The sequence below is a fragment of the Strix aluco genome, chromosome 15 (assembly GCF_031877795.1).
Source record: "Strix aluco isolate bStrAlu1 chromosome 15, bStrAlu1.hap1, whole genome shotgun sequence".
Lineage (NCBI taxonomy): Eukaryota > Metazoa > Chordata > Aves > Strigiformes > Strigidae > Strix > Strix aluco.
In genome coordinates, this window is record NC_133945.1 from 17,765,104 (window position 1) to 17,786,755 (window position 21,652).

Genomic DNA, 21,652 nt, shown 5'->3' on the forward strand with positions numbered 1-21,652 from the left:
ATACCTTTGCCTCTTGTTTTCTAATATCTTCTGAGAGAACATCAACATCTGCATATCTGTTTTCTGCAGTGATCTGACAATGCAGAGTCACAGTCCGTGTCCTACCTTCTGTTTTCAGAGATTTTGCTCTGAGGCCGACATTGTCTATTAATTTGTTTCCATCAATGCTCTTTTGTTTACTGCTGAGGAAAAGTGTCTGTGGTAAAGCCATGCTATTTCATTAAAATCTGGGGAGTGCTAGTCAGAAAAGGGCACAGTCATTAAGCAAAAATCAGTGGAAATATGTGCATCTCTCCCAAATGCACAGTAATTTTTTCTTACTGTGACTTATTCATCATGAACATTGCAACAGTTGCTCATGGAACAGGTTCTCACATATATTACGGCATACCTTATCCCAGCTCACTACAGGTAACTCCTAAGGGAGAAGGGAAGTAGATTTCAAGCACATTTTGGGAAGATATCCTGAATAACCTAACAGTCTTTTCCTCCTGTGGATTACCATCCTGACACCAGAAACTGCAGGTTCCTGGCTTAATGCTCTCTATGAAGACAGGTAAATTGCAGACTGAACAGAAGCAAGAAAAACTTCATAATTAAATAGAGGAATCAATGGAAAGGAACAATCAATATATAGGAATGAAACTATGGTTGAAACAAGATCCTTAATTTTGTGGGTAAAGTGTTTGTGCTGTAAAGGACTTTCTACTGTATATCACTTCCAAGAGCCCTGGCAGTGAGCAGCTTCCAATACTTGTTCCCAGGATGTAACCTTCACCAGTGACTTTGGAGATGTTCTGCTCTTTCTTCTTGAAGATCCCAATGACCTTGAGAATTTTAACATAAAAATTACATCTTTGTTCATGCTGTAGTCTATAAAAGTCGTTTTTGTATTGACAAGGAACTTTTAAACAAAGCTAAAATAATTGACACATTGATGGGACTTAAAAAAAACATCAGTTAAACACACATAAGCTCTACAGCTCATCTGCAGCAGCAGATGGTGGTAGCTCATTGAGTTGGTCCCTTATAGACATGCACAAATATCACCTAAAGCATGTACTATCTTGAAACAAAGGAAGAGCAAAAAACATTTTTGGTTATTTGTTTTGGTTATTTTTATTATTGCACCTTCTCCGAAGAGCATGGAGTGTAAGCAAGTACGTTGAGTAGTTACCTTTATGTGGGCCAGTAGAGCAGCAGCCTTGATGAAACTCTGAACACATGATCTGAAATCACACCTCTGTGAAAGACTCTTTGATCGTATGCAAGCAAAAGAATAACCATTTAATGTCTTTTCTGAAGGTGATAAATGAGGAAAACCCTTGCTTGCATCCTCAGGGACTTTATTAACTAAAAATAGAAAGGCTGCAACAGCAGCAGCAAAATCACTACGTGGTGTGTGTAATCTCTGTACAGGGATTGTCTCCAGTTCCAAAAAATTGCTCTTGACATAACTTACTGATATTTTAGAGATTGGTGCCAATGTTCTTGAAAAGATTATAAACTACTGCTGCCTACAGCTTGGCATTTACCCCAGCCACATGGGGAATCTCTTTAACGGCCTGAAGGTGATTAGAAAAAATCAAGAGCAACTCAACTGACACATTCAAAGCTCATGGAAACTAGAGTCAGGTAAATCCAGGACAGCAAGGTGAGCTCACAGTACAGTTATAACACACTGCTGTGCTTACAGGGCACTTACCCTAAAGTAGCTCCCTTCCAGTATGATTCAACAGCATGAAAGTTAGTGCAGGCTCTCTACCCTCCCCTGCACCTTTCTTAGACATGGCAAAGTGTCTACTGAGTCCAGCAGACTTATGTCTCATGCTACCAGTATGCCTCACTTACCTGGGGTCCCTCTGCCTGAGCTGCAGCCACAGCCATGACCTTTACATCAGTTCAGCAAGTCGGTGAATATCCAGGACTGGTTTACCACACCACTTGTTAGGAGACAAAAACATACACAAGTGACTCAGAGATACTTCACCTTTGAGTCTGGAGTCCCTATTCTCTTACCGAATCCCCTCTGAAGACATCTTCTGTCATCCAGCATCAAAAGCAGCAGTACAGCAAAGTTTTGTGTACTGCTCACTGCAGTTGAAGGTATCCAGCATGGGGTTTTCCCTTTGTCTTCTCTAACTTAAACTGAAAGGCTGGATTTCCCCAGCACCTTGGGACAAGTCAGAAACTATTACCTTGATACCAGTGCAATTACATCTGCATGAAATGAGAGCTTAAGAGCTGAGAATGAAGTCTTTCTATTCCAGGGAACAGCCTTCGGTAGCTCTTCTGTGCAGGGATGTTCTGCACAGAAAATTGCCCAGTGGTCCTATGGCCACAGAGTTTGGCTGTAGAAAAATCACATTTTTTGCCTTGCTGGATAGACAAGACCAGGTTCATAAGCCTGAACTATAAAAATAAGCAAAACTCTAAATTCTTTAATTCACATGAAGCAATCAAGGTGAGAGTCCTCTGTGAGAATACGCTCAAAACAGCTTAAGTTCATAGCAAGCATACAAAAGAATGAAGATATATAACTTGTTTAGGGAAAAAACAAGCACATTATTTTTCCAGAGTACATGAAAAGAATTTTTCCTCAGGTGCCAGAGCTAAATACAATACATAGAATTGTTTGGTTCAGTCTTTTTTAACAATTCTGGGTATTATGAGACATAGTACTTATATTTTGGGGAAAAACAGGTTTTGCCCACAGTTCAGATCTCCTGGAATCATGCTTTTTAAAATACCACCTGAATTTCAGACATTTGCAAAGTTGATTAAAATTACACAGGTGCACTTTTAGGCTATTATCCACATAAAAGCTCAGTTATTAACAGAAACGCTGCATCAAAATTTACTTAATGTCTTTTCTCATAAAGCTATTTTTAATGTAATAAACAGCGATATCTTATGTGTCAGTGTTGAGGACCGGAGATGAACTGTGCTGAGAAGGGTTAACCTGAGATGATACAAAATTCCCAGACTTCTACAAAAAGTAATGAATATCATCATTTACTCTACAGAAATACACAAGAATTCCAAGTATGAAAGCATTTAATATCTGTGATCTGCTTCCATATTCTTTACCAGTTTTTAAGGTGGAATGATAAGACAGTATCTTACTTGCAACATTCTCAAAATGTGGATTTGCATTTCTCCAAAGAAGGTGAATGGGGAATGGAAAGTAGACAGGGAGATGCAGAAGGAAAATATTACATTATTCATGAGTCTCCCCACTGTTCGTTGTTCTTTGGTGCTTTCAGCTGATCTTGTCTGAAACATTAACAGCAGGTTTTTCTGGTGCAGCTGGCCAAATATTCACCTGACTTCAGGTACAGCCACAGTAATCCATTCCAGCGTGGGAAACCCTGAGTTTTAAAAGTACCCAAACACAATCCCCCCTCTGATGCCATAATCAGCAATAATACAACAGTCACAGTGTACTACTGCATTAAATAGCCAGATGCCTCCAAAAAGGAGGTGCAGATGATATTCACCTGTATGTTCAGACTTCACAAAAGGGATATAAATTTGCATTTAGCCCTAAAGAGACAGCATTTTGTTTGAAATACCAAATGCTCCAGTGGCTTCGCTTGAAATACTGAGCATTCAGCAACATTCCTCTTCCCAGGGTCATGCAAAGTTTATCTTTCCAAATCACTCAGTGCATCTATAATCAAACTGCTTTAGTCCTAGGTTTATATTTTGCTGTCTGGCACTTTGCTCACAGGTTTATAGGAGGTCAAAGCCCCTTGTCCTTCACATCTTCTCTGCTGAAAACACATCTAGTTAAAGCCAAAAGATGACTGATAGAGCTTCTCATACATGACTAGAAGATTTAAGATAAATTCACGAAATCAGTGGCTTCTGTGGTTTCTGTTCAGCTGCCAAGCGGTTACTCATGCAGATTAGCTGTCTAATAAGTAAAAGTGTTTCAAGTGATGTACTCAATAGGCTTCCAGATCATTATATTAAAAGTTGTAATGATGTCTCTGGTCAAATTCAGTTCTTGCTGTGAAAGCTATTAGGTTGATCAAAATAGAAGGGAGCCCACCATTTACTTTTAATTAATAAATTACAAGTTACTGTGTAATCAGCAAGAGTCCATCAAGGTTAAAATTAAGCACTCATCCCAAGACCCATGATCACAATTTTCAACCAAGGATCATGCAGCAATGGCAGCAAATGAAGTCTGTATTTCCAAGCATAAATGTGACTGTTTCTGCAACACTGTTATAAGGTGGCCTTGAGCTCACATGAAGGCTTTAAAACAGTAAGATCTCACTGTTTCAGAAAGTATTTAAAAGTGTGTTTAAAATTAAGCACATATTTCAGTCCCATTAAAATGAATGTTTTCTAAAACATATCCTTAAAGCTAAATATGCACACCAGTAGTTTCCCGATTAAACTGGATTTAAATAAACATTTATTTTTCTGAACAGGGGTCTGAGCACCTAAGGAAAGCAGTAGCACGGGCAATGGCATCCGGAGCTCACTACTGAGCAGACCTGCTTGTACAGATCATTTTACATATATTCAGCTCCAGCCCAAATCTTTGCATAATCCTGCAAATGCCTCTTCAGGAATCTGTTTTGTTTATATCAGTCACTTCGTTAACCTGAAGACAGTTTCTACCTTCTGTAAAGTGAATGACATACCTGTAGGCTGGAGACTAATACTTATATTACCTTTGGTGACTCACAGGAGAAAATTAAACAATCTCTCTTACAATGGCTTAATTTCTTTGACTCACAATTTCAAGACAGGGCTCTGCATCAACCATTTGTTGCAGGTACTCCTCAGGTTCAAGAATGACTCTGTAGAAGTCTCTGAAGAAACTGTTTTTAAAAATAATTCTTACAGTTAAGTTAAATCTTACAATTAGTCACAGTGAAAGGGTGGGAACATGAACTTCACACAAAGCAGCAGAACACAAGGCAGAATTGTCCATGGGACCACCGGTTTTGCTGAAGAACTGGACATTGTTGTGACTCCATTTTAGATAATCAAAATATTTGTTCAATATGAGGACCAAAACCCTGATGTCCATAATGTGACAGAACTCCTGTACAGTGCATCTTTGCATCACTAGCTAGTTGGGCTATATAACCCCCTGAACCCAGCATGTGAAGTTCTCTATCACAGAAGAATGTGTTATTGTAAGAATCAGCCTTAAAACAGGGAACTTGCACATTTCTAATTCAAGCATAGCCTTGGCTTTGACTGAAACCTGTAGAGCCAGCTTAATTTCACTGGAGCATTCCCACAGGCTCGCCATAGCCCTCTGACACGTACTCCAGAGAGATTATGTACAACAGACTTCAGTGATCAGATTTTGGGACAGCTGAGCAGGCTGACAAGTGGCACTTGAATAATCCAGTCAACTGGTTTGGCCAAGCCAAACTCTGCTCTTCTCTGCCTCCCTGTTTTCTGCTTACATAGCTTCACAGCATGGCTGAGTGTCATGGGAAGAGGATTTGTTTGGCTTTAGTTTTTGTGAAAATAATCTTTATGAGCTGTTGAATACCCACTTTGTTGCCGTGCTGAAACCCATGGACAAGAACACCCAGAGTAGGTCAGTCACGGGGACCTCAGCAGCCTGAGCATGAGATGCCTGTGCTCTGTGAAGGGAAGGGTGGGAAGCTGCAAGTCCTGTGTCCAGTCCTGCAGTGCTGTGGGCAGCTGACACTTCTATCCTTGGAAAGGTCAAATGCCTCATCACAGGAGCATTAGAAACTCAGCACCACGCTCTGCAGAGCTCAGCCCCAGCCCCATAATTCACATTGTAAACGCTGAGGTATGAATGCAAATCTGCTGTCCTAAGGGAGCCACGGGCACTGAAAAAAAGTCAAGACATTTTATTCCTTTTCCTGTCATTGCAAGGACAAAATCCTACACCAACAAAATTAATTTATTCCTTTGATGAAGGCAATAACCAGAGAAAAAAATGGTAGGAAAAACAAATCTGACCTTACGACATTTGTGACACACTGACAAGAATACAAAATGGCAAGAAGTCCTATTTTTAAAAGCCATCATCCTGCTGCTGTCGGACTGCACTTATGTCAGCAGTAACCCATAGCAGCTTTCTGGCTCAGCTAGCTCTTCCATAGCAGAAAACGGCCTCCACAGTGCTCACTTGGAGCAAGAACCTGGGCTACCACCTAAAATCATCACAACTATCTATGTCTCCCTTTTAAGGTGTCTCTTAAGGAAACTGAAGTTTCCAGATTAAAAAAAAAAAAAAATCCAGTTTTCATTTTGTATCTGTGTGCTTAAAATTAGCCATGACTGATTCTGCTAAGGACTCCAGATCTGTAAAGGATAGAAACGGAGGAAGGCAGAACCAAAATGCAAATAAACAGCCAAGGCATAAATAGGACTAACACATTCACAGAAACATGGAAAGCTTCAAAGAAGTCTTTGTAAGATTAGCTTCGTGATCTTACATTGCAAATGAACAGCTACAAGGAAAACTAGCATTTTCTTGGGGTGTTCAGGTTAAGAATATATTTTTTAAAGTTCAGATTAATGAGATCTAGTGCACTCACTTAAAGCAGGAAAAACTCTTTATTACTCAAAAGAAAAACCCAATAATTAATATCCACTAGGAATAATAAATCAGCCAGTGTAATCTCATTTCCATTACCCTTATTAGCTAAAGAGATTGGTAGATCAAACCCAATTTCATTCTTCCAGAAATAAATATACTATTATTTTAGCCTCATTTCCCAAGACACTGAAGTCAATGTACTTCGGCTGCCTGCCGGTTTGTCCACACTAATAAGTTTTGAGCCTGCTGGCCCATTTTAACTTAAATTAATGAAGACATAGTGGTTTCAGAGATGTTAAAGTCATACCTGTTTTGTGAACAATCTCTGGCCAGGAAGGACTCAAACAAATGCCCTCACTTTGCGAGGCAGTAGTAATGCAGTGTGAGATCCAGTCACAGAAATGCTTGGTGGATATAAAGTTGTGTGGCTGGGCATGGGGAGAGAGAGGGAATATAGACAGATACATGAAGATATACAGAGGTCTTGGAGGTATTGCATGGAGGGGTCAAAGAAACATCAATACATAAATAAGGAATACTGCAAGGATGTAGGGATAAATAAATAAATCCAGACACAACAGAGTTCACTAATTCCACCACTCCTGGAACAGTTTATTACTAATTCTTCACTCATCCTGATGCTTTTTTGCTACACCAGTGGCCATGCAGTCATCCTCAAGCATCCCAAACTTCAACATGGGAAACTGTTATGGGAGCTGAGGGGAGTCCTCAGGCTGGTGTTTTGGCTAAAACCCTTTGGAAATTTTTGTTGTGTATCTGGCATCAGTATATGTTAAAGAAAAGCAAAGGTTACAACCAGACTGTTCTCACTCCTAACCTGGAGGGCCGCTGACACCCAGCAGCAGCGCAGTAACAGCAAGCCAGGAACAGAGCTCAAGAGCAAGAATAGTTTGACTGGAATGATGAATACCGGCAGAGAAAGGAGTTGACTACTTTGGAAAAGCACCCTTCCTTGAAGAGATAACCTCAAAGTCTGCCAGAGCAAGCAGCCATTGCTTTGCTCAAAGAACAAGGAGCTGACCTGGAGAGGTCCCCTCCTCTCTGCTTGCAGGTGTATTGCACACGCTCATCCCTTATCCCTTCTCTTAAATTATATTTTCCTTGTGACTCATGCTGGTTTAGCAGTTTACTGCATGCTTGTTACATGCAACCCGCAGAAGACAAATTGCCTAGCATACAGGCTTAATCATATCCGCCTTACACAGCTTGAGTATATTATGTAATAAAAGAAATACTATCAGATAATCTTTAGAGATTCAAGGACAGTATAACTAATATGACAATACCATCAGTAAAAGATTTGCTAGTATGATGAGCCATTGTAGAAGCTTAGACTGAACTTCACTTTAGTTACGTTAATAGATAAAATGGATGGAAAACAGTGGTGGAAAGAAGATTCAGGAGAAAGAAATTATCTGGGGCTTTCTTTGGACAGAGGACAGAAAGCCCACTTAGTCACCAAACAGCCAGTAGATGTATCTGTGATTTTATGTAGGATAACTTGTCAGCATAGTATATTTATTTATCCTCAATAGATCAGATTAACATTGATAATATCCAATTACCTAGATGTCAAAAATACTTTATTTGGAAATTTCCTCAAATTATCCCTACATTCCCACAAACTGGGGGGACAGTCAGTAGCAAGCTGACAAGCAGGTCATGTTCTCTGAAGGAAATTCCTAACCAGTTGATTACAACATATTTTTTGTTATTACTAAAATATTTACTGAATGGATATGGTGCAACATATCCTTCTGCTTGCAAAACTCTAAGACCAAAAATAGGTTATGACTTAAAAATAATATGCAACACATTGGAAGTCAATGTAACATATCCTGAACAAGACCCAGTTAATAAGTCATGAGGTGTCACACTTCTATTTTTAGCAAAAAATGATGTTTTTTTCCTGGGCATTTACAATAACTACTTTCTTTATGCATAAATTATATAATATGACCATCCATTTACTCAGTAAGGTGTTTTAGATACAATGTTTATAGCAAATAATGCAAAAATGATGTCCAGCATTACCCAGAGGTTGTGCTGGAATGGTGAGGCACGCTTTACATAAACACCAGACTTCTCCTGGGTGCTTTTTTGGCTGAAGTAAGCCAGCAAAAGGGGGATGACAAAGTGGATTGCAGTCACACCACAGCAGCCAGCTATTCCTACAGTCACTTTTATGTTCTCCATGGTCAGAGCACTTGTGGTTGATAGTACTGGACTCATACCAGAAATGAAAAGTCTTTGATCAGTCCATCAGGGAAGGAATGAGCAGAGCCCAGAGAGTGTCTCTTAAACCACCTGCATTCAGGGCAAATAAGACATTCACCTTGAGTGTTGAATATAGTCCAGAGAAATAAATGAGGAATAGCCCAGGAGCAAGAGAGCACTCCAAAAAAAAAAAAATGTAACAGCACAATTGCTTGAATCTTACCATTTTAGCAGTTGAACAAAACTGGCAATGAAAAGGTATAAAAGGCCCCAACCATCAGGAAAACAGTAACAATCCCAGCATCAAGATGATTCCCAGTCTGCCTGGGAGGAATGATCTGGGGAGGGACTGCATGGGACACAGCAGCTAGCTGGATTTCCTGTGCCTTGGCTCATCACCAGGGGATGGAAAACCACCATGAACATGGAGTGAGAAACTGCAAGAAGAAAGAAGAAAGTCAGCATTTACAAACGAGAAGGGAAATTCTTCATAAGGACCTATCACATTTCTAGACGAAGACTGCTGCAACGTCCTTTAGTGTTTGGGTTTGGATTTGGATTTTATTAATCCTGATGTTGACCATTATGACATCCTGCTTTCTGTAGTAATTACAGCAGATGAGAAAGATGAGCCTGAAACATCAATGGATGCAAGTAGCACTTGACTTTGAGAAACTCCAAATCAATTCTTTTTAGCATGGACTTATCTTGAGCAAAACAAAATAAATTTGTTAGAAAACAAATGCAATGGAAAGTGAAATGCAGCTTGTCAAGTAATGTGGATGGTAGTCCTTTGAGGAGAACATGACACAGTACAGAGTGCAGATGATACCCAATCTCTTGCTAAATGAGCTAGACCTGTTATAAACTCAGAGTATGGTGTTCAGCCCAGACAACAAAAGATAAATCCCACAACAGCTTAAATATATTCTAAATGGATTACCTGGCCATTTCACATGGTGCCAGCTCATCTTCAGTTGGCTTCTAACATGTGACAAAATGTGGATAATAAATTCCAGGATGCTGGCATAACATCCTGCATGACACCCACAGCACTCGGCAGCTCTAACTGCTGTCAATGTCATGCACTATGATAAATTCAGACTCATTTCTTTTGGCTTTAAGAAGCATTCAACAACCAAACAGCAACCTGCTGAGATGCTCTAAACCATCCTAGCCAGGACCAAGGTGAGGATGTGACCAAGGAGCCCAGCTTACTCTAAATTTTGGGATTTCTCAGAGACCTTCATCAGCTTTGTTATCAGAGGTGTGCACATACGTGACAAAGCTGGAGACCTGCTGCACAGCAGTGTGGTACTGTGTTGCTGAAAGCATTCACGGCTCTTGTTTCTACCCCTTCAGCAGCTGAACCTACAACTTGCAGTTCAAGGCTTCAGATATTCAAATCTAATAATTTCACAGGTGTCTCAACAATAGAGCATTTTCTGCACTCTTTTGTCTAGCAGGATATATTCTTTTCAAGAAGTAAAAGCTTGTGTTTCCTTGACACAAGGGAGTTATACAATCAATTTTAACTAACTAGATCATCCCTAAAATGATGGCTTCTTTTACAATTGCTCTGCTGGTTACTCTAGACTTACATACAATGGCTTTACTACCTGATTGCCAGTAAGATCTTGTCTAAATGGAGAGGAAGATGTGTAAACATCTGCCAGAAAAAATGTTATGCAGTTTCCCATAAAACGCTCATTTTTCAATATTTTAGTCCACATTTAGCCTGCAACCCCTTATTCCACACAATCTTCTTTAACTTTTAGTACTAAAATTATTGTTCACCAAAGTCTAAAGCAAAAGATGAACATGGGCATGTAAAACACTTGTATGTTTTTATACCTTCTGTGGTGCAGCATGCATAAAAGTAATACAATTTCTATTTCTCCACTTCCCTGGGGCACTTAGTGCTCTAAAGAACCCCACCATCTGTTGAAAATACCTTATTCCTTATCTTTTTTATTCGCCTGCAACTCTGAGAAAACCAACAGACCTTTGCAAGACAGCCAAACTTCAATAACACCAGCACAGGAGGCAAACTCCTGTGCAGTGCTTACGCTCCCAGTGGGAGAGATTTCTATTGCATCCTTGCCAGCAAAACCTTAGAACAATTTCACTGTAGCAGAGTTGTTATAAATTCATGAGAGCACAGCAGAGATCAGTCTGTGGCCTTGTCTCGTATGGCACAGTTTCATATGCCATCCATGTAAGGCTTTGTAAGAGACCATCTCTTCAAGAATTAGAAAAGCACACTGTCATTGCCTCCTTGGAAGGAGCATGTCCTGTTCTGCCTGCTGCCGTTCTCCAGTAACGCAGAAATACCGTGTAACAGAGAGAATAGCTCCATGTGGCAAAGTAGGCAGGTAACAGGGAAGGTGCAAATTAAACTCAACAGCACTGGAAGCCATGCAACACTCCAGTGTCTGCTTGCAGCAAATCCTACAAGGATACTTGCAAATGGTTTTGGTTTATTTGAGTGAGAATGATATAATAGCCAAATTGGTTTTGCACAGATCATTGTTATAATGGGGTAGCAAGAAAAGGAAGAGGGATTATACTCCCTCCTGAGCCTCCTGTAATTAAGTTAATTTTACAAGGATAACCATTACCTGGGTGTACTCAACCCTGTGAAGACCTTTCTTTTCATGAAGTAGGGAATTATGTTTTAATTCCTCATTATCACTGATGGAAATAATACGCGATAGCCCATACACACATAGATAATGTGGGACTTTGCACCCATCTTTGCCAGCTGCCTCCTCTATGGAGTTACTGTGCTCTGTGCTGTACTCAAGTGCCTGAACAGCCTGCTGACAAGCTGAGCTCACTCTCCACATTTAAATTAACAATTTTGTGTATTATCTGGACTTAATGTATTCTTGATTTTTGGCTTCTTAATATAGAAGAAGGAAATAATAAAGTACCAGCCAGAGGACTGGTTTTGACAATAGATTATTCAGTATTGTTTTCTATTCCAAATTTGAAGCCCTTAAAAGTGCTCCTACTCCACTGCATATTGAATTCTGTGGATGTTTCTTACCTCATCTAGTTCTCCTTGTCTCATTCTGTTACAGACCCTCCCTGTCAGACAAAGTCATCAGGTCTTTGGATAAAGAGAAGCAATTTCTTTCACTTGATTAACCACATGACTTAATGCTATCAGTTGCATTTGGGGACAGAAGCATGAGACAGGCTATCAGGGAATCAAAGACAGCCACAGCCACACAAATCTGCAGCAGCACCATGAGGTTTGAATAATCAATTGCACATTCCCAGGCAGTTTGCCTGCAACAATAAAAATATTTCTTGTAGCTTTCAAAGGAAATAGGTAGATTGACAGTAGAGGAAAAAAATCCTACAGCATCGCTTTTTATATTATTTGCAAAGCTTGAGATGGGTAAGGTGCACATTTTTGTCAATCCAGATGTGAGAATCTGTTATTAAGAAGATGTGTAAGTAACTGCAAGTATTAAAATGAAAGTTAGCATTGGCTCTATCCAGGTGTAACTGGGCAGAAGAGCATCCATCAGAGTGCAAACTGTCAGCTGCCTGAAGCCTGAGAGTCCTGCCAAGGTTTTCACTAATAACTCAGTAAGTCCTTAAGTAAGCATGAGGTCTAAGCAAATGTTAATCTGCTAAATGGTTGAGTGAAAGAGAGCTGCCCACCACACCAGGAAGGTGTTTTGAAGTCCTAGAGAACAGCACCATTGTGCCAGCGGAGGTACATCAGCACATGTTGAACATGGCACAGAAAAAGCTGAGCTTTCCCAGAACCCGAATGAGAGACATTGCAGCAACAATGCACTCAGCCCTTCCTTCACCAGTCGTCTGCCTTACCGATGCATTCATATATCTTCAGCTCATGAACTGCTCAGCTGGAGTGAGGTTTAGAAGTTTTGCTGGGAAGAAGATAAAGTGAAGCATGCTGGCCAAGTCAGATAAGGCATTTGCTTTTAAATCAAGCAGTTTAGTTCAAATCACTAATAAATGCAAGCTATTTTTGTCCAATGGCATTCATCAGTTGACTCTAGTGCATCAGTACCCACACCAAAACTGTCATATGTAGTAGATGCCTCAGAAAAAGAACCTGGACTGATAAAATCAGATAAAGCTAACCAGGGCTTCACAGAAACTATTGAAATTTAGAGTCCAGGAGAAACACCCAACTTGGTAGCCTCCTGCCTGAAATTAAAACCCTTGTACCACCTCAGGCCGGAAAGCCTCCCAGAATAAACATGACCATGGCTAACAAGAACATGGAGTGAACTGCAAAATAATTAAACTCATGTGTAAAGGGAAACCTGACTAATTGCTGTAACTCTGATTAGTTGCTCCCCCTTCTCTGGACAGCATTAGCATAAGAGAAGACAGCCTTGATATTTCAGTAAATATTGAAGCTATCTGTTCAGTAGCACAGGTGAGGTTATTAGCCCAGAAGAGGCTTGTTTGAGATAATTATCACAACCTCTTCCCCTCCTACTGCTGATACATCTGTAAGGGTGGAGGCATGGTTTCCCCAGACAAGAAACCTGTCCAGACTTGGGCACTTCTGAGCAACTGCTATTCTTCCTGCCTGTTGAGGACACTTCTTTCACCCAGACAGATGGTACAGTAACTTAGTCCACTCTCTGCAGCAACTGCTTTCCAGAGATTATGACTTTCAGCCCTTTTTTTTTAATTAACTAAAAGAATTTACATCTTTAAGTCAATTCCAGCCCTGCTGCAGGTCAGCCATTTGACAGGAGCACACCAAATCTAATGTTTGGGATATTCATATATATATACAAAGTTCCCAGGTAAGAGATATTTGTTATCTAAAGCCCATCCTTCAGGCCTTTTTCTGAGATGCTCAGCCTCAGCCATCTCGCATGCTGCAGGAGGAAGTAATAGGTCTCACTACCAAAGTTGACTAACTCTCCAGAGCTTTTCTAATTAGAGACACCAGCTACATGCCAAGGAAATGTGCTTGCTGAAGCTTATTTTAGCTCTGCAGTTCTGACAAACCAGTCACTTTTCTTCTTATGATGTTGTGTAATTGGAAGACAAACTTTCTGAATTATGAATGCTCAGAGATACCACTGCTCATGAAGCAATGTATTTTCATGATAAAAATAGATCTATAAAATGGTAGTTTAACAGAGAATTTGCTCCTGTAAATCACAGAAGCAGAGAACGGTTGAAGTTGACAGGAGGTCTCCACTCCAACCCCTGCTCACAGTGGGGCCAACTTCAATGCTAGATCAGGTTGCTCAGAGCTGAGGCCAGTTAAGCTTTGAGTGTCTCCAAGGACAGAGGTTGCACCACCTCCCTGGGCCCCTTTGACAATGTCTGACCACCCTCACAGTGAGGACATTTTCCCTATCTAACAAGAATTCCACTTGCTGCAAACTGCTCACAGCCCCTTGCCCTTCACTGTGCAGCTCTGAAGAGTTCAGCTTTATTCTCCCTCATTTCTCATTAGATGACATCGTATTTATTTATTGTTTGACTTGCTATTTGATGCTCTCCACATTTTAAGCTTATAAAAGCCAGGCCTTATTTTGTTGTGAAAGTTACTGGGTGGAATTGGGAAGAGATGCTTTTTCTACACAAATCATTCCTGTGCATGAGGATCCTGGTGAATTAAGACCCTCAGCTGAAAACACCCCTAACAAAAACTCATGTTAGTCAAAAGAATGAACATCTTCTAGCTTACCTTTCCTTTCTACTTTACTTTGAGGGTGGTTTAGTAGTGCTGTTGCTCCTGTGAAGCGAAGCTCATGTCAGCACAACGCACTGTGCCTGAGTCTCAGCAGCAATACAGTGCATCAGCCAAAGAGTGATGAGGATTAACATGGTTTCCTAACTCCCTTCAAGCTTTTTTCCTTGTACTGGGCCAGAATTCACAGAAGTTTCTAGTTTTTGCAACTTGTCTCAACACACAAAATGTTGTGCCTGAGGACCTTCTCCATCCATTACTTACCATGTGAAAGCAAGAAGGTGTTCTTTGCCATTTAAAAAGGGGAATAAACGTTTTCTTCCTTATATTTCATTTCTGACAACATCACACTGCCACTGCCCATCCTGCCACTGCCCATCTAGCCAGGAGCAGTGGGATCCTATGCTCACCCCCCAGGCTGCAGAGGGTTTCAGAAGTTATCAGGCTTTTCTTTCCTCCTCCACCATTACTTTGTGAGCAGACGCAGTATATGTGCACCCTAACCCCACCAAAACTTAAAATTTTAGCTAGCAAAGCTCAGGTAAATCCTCCCCAGGCATTATTTCTAGCTGAGAGACTTATGCTCAGCTACAGGCCATAGGGTTTGTTGGTCTCAGTCCTCCTCCTGGTGAGGAGAGATGTAATGGCTCAGCACTGGGGGAAGGAAGGAGAGGAAGAACTGGGAATGGGATGTGCCTGGTGAGCGAGCCGCCCCTACCTCCCTTCAAGGAAAGTCTCTCCAGATGAACAGCCAAAACACAGTCGTGGAGCTAAAGAGGAGCACCTACCTCCTGCTGTAGTGGCATGTGAGCAGCACAGAAATGCACCACTTCCCTGCCCAAAGTCTGCTCCATCACAAAAGGGGGTGAGAAAAATCAGGCCAAAGAGCTGTTTCTCTTCCTCCACCACCAGCTTTGTCCAGCTCTGAGCTCCCTGATGTGCACCATGGAGCTAACAGCAAGTAAACAGAGGCATGAGCAAACAGCATCTTGCAATGGGGGCTGAAGAGCCCGAAGTTGGAGGTTACAGGTGTACGGGCTCCTCAAAGGAGCAAACCAACAGCAGGACAAAGCCAACACTTCGATGTTGTGGAGGAGCCCAGCACAGAGAAAAGATTTCCACTTGCCCTGATGGTTTCTCTCCATGCATTACTTGTGTGCCTCAAACATCTGAACTGAAATCCAGAGCTGAGACTTGCACTGCCCACTCTTCCCCACAGCCCCACAGGCTGATGTGACACCGTGCAGCACACAGAACGTCACTGAAATGAGGAAAAAGATGGGAGTGAATAAATAAAAGGTCAACGCAATACAGAAGAATTCCCTTGAACGACATAGAGGGCTCAGCCCTTTGTCTCAACATACCAATGCAACTTTTGGTAGGCTTTCAGTAGAAAAAATACCACAGGGATATTTTATTCTATCTCTTTCCTTTTCTGCCTTTTCTACTTCCCCACACTGTCTTGGGAAAAAAAGTAGCTTGAGGAATTTCAGCTATTGCCAACCGCTGTATAAAAAAATATAATTTTGGGTAGCCCGGAAGTACTATTTGTAGCCAAAACAAGCACAGTTTATAACTAAGCTTTTCACATCAGCAGATCACAGGCAGGGGGTTGAAAAATTGATTACATACCTAAGCACATATGCATCCCACCACATATCAAACATTAATTTGAAGTGTAAGATTCCCACAGCCCACACACTGCATCCTTCAAACTACAGAGGGAGGAACATCTAAGGTGGGCTGAATAACAACCCGGATGTGTACCTCCCTCTCTGCTTCCTGCAGAATGAGCCCAGGGGGACGTGTGTCCCCTCTCATGGAAGAAATGCCAAACCTCAAGTGAAATAAACCCAAAGCCCTGTCCCAACATCCACTACTGCCACCCACAGCTCTGCAAGAGTCAATAATCAAGCCTCTTCATCAATTCTGTATTATTTAGAAGTTCAGCTGCTGATTCTAGCTAGCAGTCTGTCACATCACAGCATATTGCTCTTCCCTTTCTAAAACAGATGGTTCATCTCTGTTTGAGCTTTAGCTCCACAGAAGACGACCTTCTCCCCAGACCTTTACACACTGTTTTTACATGCAACACACAGGCTAAGACACTAACCCTGGAAAAGCTCCCTGTAGCACAAATTCAGCAGAAGTACAAAACACACAGTGGCTCTTATAATTCTCTATCTACTGATACAACATTATACATCAATCAATAGGTCAGAAGATTTCACTGCTCACTGGTTTTGTGAAACCAATTAACTGGATCATAAAGAAGATTAATTTATGGGATCTGCTAGGACACTAATTGTTTGCAGGAGGAAAGAAATTGTTTACTTCGATTTAACAGAGGAATGATTCCCATTTATATATGTGCACATATATATATATAGTGAGATGTAGGAATATGTGGAGCTCAGTTCCAAATAGCTGCAGCATGAGGTGCAGAGTGGCTTTGCCTTCCAGCATGAAGCTGGTGCTGCCAGGTGCAGCAAGCTCTGCAGCTGAGCCCCTCTGCTCTGCAGCACACCATAAACCCTGCAGCAGCTCAAACAGCCCCAAGCTGCATCCATCGAGTGTGCCTGTTGGTCCACGCTATACATACCGGCGCTGGTAATCTGTTCTGTGTTCAGTCTGAAAACTTCTGCTTGCAGATGGCTGCAATGTGTTTCAGTCTGCTGAGTAAGAAGCAGAGATTTAGGTTAGGCTGGAGAAGACTGGAGAAAAGCAGCACCACTCTTCTTTGAATGAAGAGATTTAGGAGCCTTTAAGGTAAAAGGTAATGAAAAAAAAGGGTAAAGTACTACAGTGGCAACCAATGAGCCTTTGCAAGCTGTGTTGCTGTTAATCCCACGGACTCAGCAGGGAGCTGGGAGGGGAGCAGACACAGCACATGGCCATGTGTAGGTGGGTGACAGCTCACAGGCCAGCGAAGCTTCACACATTAAGCAGCTCCGGCATTACCAAGCTGCAGCAATCCTGCCCAGCAGCTGCACAACTGGTTTTACCATCTCAAACCATTCGAGGTGGCTGTGCAGTGTGCTGTGACGTAGACGTGCCCCGACAGCACCTGCGTCACTCCTGTCTGTGTTGCCAACCTCCAGGACTCATCTCTGCATCAGCATGACTACTGTCTGGGTTCTGCCAAGCCATGATGGGTTTCCCCCTTAACTCATCTGCTTAAAAAATGAACAGTTTTCCTTTGGGATATAGCTGCAGCCTCACGCAAGCCCTGAAGCGCAGGCAGCACTAGTGCCACACATCATCGCTGTGAATTTGACACCATCAGTGCAAGGAGGGAGATCCCCAGCAGAGCAAAGTTTACTGACCCATGAAGGCAGCAGCTGAGGAACCACAATGGGTGCTGACCCCTCTGTGGCCGTGTGCCCCTTAATGCCAGGGTGCGGCAGATTGTGTACGGGGCTTGTAGCACTGCCGAGATGAAGCGAAAGCCACAGCAGTGTGAAAAGATTGGCATCCACCCAACAGGGCTGCCGCTTAATGGACTGATTTTAGATACATATATTTGGACAAGGAGCAATCAATATTGTACAGAACAGCACAGCACATTGTCTGCAGCCAATTATGCCACACTCTCCACTATACAATATTCATTTTAATGTTACCCTGAAAGGAGGGAGCATGGCAGGTCAGCCAAATAAAGTGACAGCCGTTGCTATACAACCCAGTCCTCATTTCTTTGAAAACCCATGTCGTTACAGTGCAAATCCTGACAACCAGCCCTTACAAAGCATGGGGTTCTAGGAAATCCATTAAACCTTTACTCGGTGGCTGTTGCTGTTTCTCATGCCAGTGCCACATGTGCCGTTTGGGCTCTGTTGCCAGCTCCACTCCATGCCCAGCACAGCATCACCCCTTCCCACCAGGCACTCCCTGGGGAGGAGCAGGATGGAGTCCCAGGGACTCAGCTCATCCTCCCCTTCCTGACCAAGCACAGGGAGTTCAAGGCAACATAAATGCCCAAACTGAGCCTGAATATCTGGGGGCCTTAACCTGCTCCTGGGTATCTGACTACAGATTCACCCAGCACAGGGCAGCACCATACAGAAAGCCATATTATGGTGCCAAGGATGCTGCTCTGAGCCAAAGTCAGTGTTTGCCCTCGACACAGCACTGCAATCTGCTGGGTCAACAGCATCCTTCACCAATTTGACCATCAAGTTATAATCTGTGAAATACCATAACCATCCTTTTCTGCTAATCTTCATCCAAGGCTGCATCTCCCCTCATAGCATCTTCAGGTCTCCTAAATTAGTCTCATACTATCTAGCATTTGTTTTAAAACCAATTAATGACAAAGGAAAAAAACAAACAACTAAAAAGGCAATTATTTTAATGACTCATTCTCGGTGCAAAAAGACCCTCAACTGTTTGAAGCCCATGACTCAAAGGTATGGCTTTTACAGGCAGCTGGCCAGCACAACACACTGCTACAATGCTCTGTGCAGTACCTGGAGATGCTTCTTTATCCCAAACAATAGGAAATTAACAGTTGCAAAAGGCTTTCAAGTGTTCCCAGGCAGGAAGCATTACAGGAGGCAGCAGAATCATTATTATTTATATAGATCTCATTATTACAAACTAGAACTCCAAACCATCACTGTAATAAAGCGTTACCCAGGAGACCAGTGAAAAACCTGAACGAAATCCTGTAATACGCTGGGATGAAATAAGAACACAAAAGGAAACAGCCTTTCAGATCATTTCCCGTTATCCCTTTAAATGGAGCTGCCTTGACATATGCTGTGCATCGCAGGGGATTGGCACATCAGCAGAGTGCTCTACAACAGCTGCAGGACTCTAAAAACCACCTTTTCCTTCTCACCTGTATTTCTTAGTTTAGCTCTTTCCATTTTGTTTTTCTACTGATGTGAATACGCCTCTTCCGTCGGGGGAGAAATGTAAGAAATGCCAGGGGATTAGCCCTGGCAGATACTGCCCAATTTGAAGGCAATACTGAACAATCTTCATGCGGAAGATGCCCAGCAGGCAGAGACTGAGCCAAATTCCTCCTGAAAGACCAGGACACTGCTCTGCAGCCCCATAAGCTATGTTGTGCCCTCTCTTTTTAAGCAGTTGGCTACAGAAATAGCAACAGCAGCATGTGCTGCAGAAATACAGCCGAGTATTGCCTGTGTTTGGACCGTGCTCAAAGAGCGAGCAGTTATCTACCTGCGGTTCATCATGGTGGCTACAGTGCCATCGAGCAGCCAGCGTTTACACCGCAGCGCTGCCTAGGCATGGTACGTACGTACCGGCACTGCTGACCCGGCCAGCGGCTTTGCCTCGGCCCAGGCATGGCAACAGGCTTGGCTGGAGGGCAACAGTGGTTTTGCACCTATAGCCAAGGTGGCTCTCTATTTTTAGGCGCAGGCTGCTTGAAAGCAGCACCCCAGGAGCTGGCGAGCCACTCACTCAGTTCCCACTGAGACTCACTCCACCTCCGCAACCAAGAGATGCACACCCCAGGTGAGAGGGAAAGCCAATATTATCTGTGCTCTGACTGAGGGAGCTGCAGAGAAAAGCTCGTTAATATTGATATAGAAACCCAAAATCAGGCCACTTCAGTCCCTCCTATTTGTAGAAGCAATAATTCTCCATAGGTGCTTAAATGAATACAGAACAGACCACGTGCAAAATAACCTCATTTCAGATCTGGATCCATTTCAGAACAATTGCGGGCATTTGGTGATTTGCAGCAGAATTTTCAGTTAGCATCTCAGTCATGCCCGTTAGAGACCCTAAGGAGCAGCTGGGCTGTTTCACTATTAAAGGAGCCAGGGAGAGGTTAAGCTGGGAGCCTGCAGGCACAGACATAGCCCAAGCCCATAACTGCCATACCCCTGGAAAGAAGGCTGAGCAGGGTCAGCCTGCACGCTGCCTGCACGCTGCTCTCCCTGTTAGACATGCTGGGGGGGAGCAAGCCAGGACAGGCACAAGCCACACGCCAGCCAAATTAAACCTGTTCAGAAGCACTCCCAGAGTCAGGGCCAGTTAAAGCTGCTAGCTGTCACCAGCAGGATTGTTATATTTTAACTCAGTGTATTTCACAGTACTGCTGGGACCCACATCTCTGGCCAGAACCTCTTCTTTTACGAAAAACTCTCATTAAACAAACTCCTAAACAAGCAGGTTTGTATTACTTCTTTGCAAACACATGAAGACAAGCTGTCCAAGGAGAGCCCTGAGTAGTTCATGCCCACTGCTAATACATTCAAAAAATATAGCAAGATCCATCTGGGGATTGTGGACAAAGCTCAGCATAAGTCAATACTCAAATGGGGTATCTGGGAACCAAAGGTCAGCAAATCTGCATATCATCATCAACCATGGAAAATAAAATGTCAAATAAACCAGGTATTTTGGTTGCATCAGTACGTTGTTTGACAGAGACCTAAGCATGAAGCAGACTTGCACAGGCAGTAGATTTTCAATATAAAAGTGTTTTATACAAAATAAAGGTACCCAAAATATTTTAAAACTAGTTAGCTGATAGGTACTACATGATAAACAGACAAATAGCCAAATTGTTTCTGTCCCTGATCCAACCCTATTCAGTACATTACTCAATTATCTGGGAAATACACAAAACCATTACTGATAGTTTGTGCATAGCAGTACTTGGTGCCAGGAACAGCATTAATGACAACAGCAGATCTGGAAAGCTGGGTAATATCAGTTTGAGCAAAGTGCTCTGAATAGCTGCATATGGCATGTTGCCTGTCTAAGGATCAAGTACACAGGTCATGCTAATAACATGGACAACAGTATTTTGGCATCAGCAATTAAAAAAGGAAATGGGGAAGTTTGTACAGACCCAGCCTCACATGAACTCCTCACGTGATGCTGTTACTAAGGGGGGAGAAGCAATCCAGGGCTACATAAATAGAAGATTAACAAGCAAGTGCAAGGAAATGGTGTTATTCTGGCATCCAGTATCCAAGATACCATGGTTAAATGCTGTGAGCAGCTCTGGTGACCATATTTCAAGGATAGTCTTAAAAATATGTGAAGGATTCAAACAAGACTCTGAAGTTATATTGGCTCTTGAAAGTTGCCTGATCGTAAGAGGCTTTCGTAGCTCAGGCTATGCAGTTTTCCCAGGAGGTGGTAGGGATAGTTCAGCCACA

General features: G+C 42.3%; 2 long non-coding RNA genes across 2 annotated transcripts; both read right to left on the minus strand.

Annotated features, from left to right (window-relative positions):
- Positions 1 to 1,848: 1,848 nt before the first annotated feature.
- LOC141930549 (uncharacterized) lies at positions 1,849 to 6,926 on the minus strand. The gene is made up of 3 exons (XR_012625335.1): positions 6,864 to 6,926; positions 4,757 to 4,841; positions 1,849 to 1,943 (listed from the first exon to the last, which is right to left on the minus strand). It is a non-coding gene; the product is annotated as an uncharacterized LOC141930549 (long non-coding RNA).
- LOC141930550 (uncharacterized) lies at positions 6,925 to 17,160 on the minus strand. Its single transcript, XR_012625336.1, has 3 exons — positions 17,107 to 17,160; positions 9,018 to 9,231; positions 6,925 to 6,984 (listed from the first exon to the last, which is right to left on the minus strand). It is a non-coding gene; the product is annotated as an uncharacterized LOC141930550 (long non-coding RNA).
- Between the last annotated feature and the right edge of the window lie 4,492 nt (positions 17,161 to 21,652).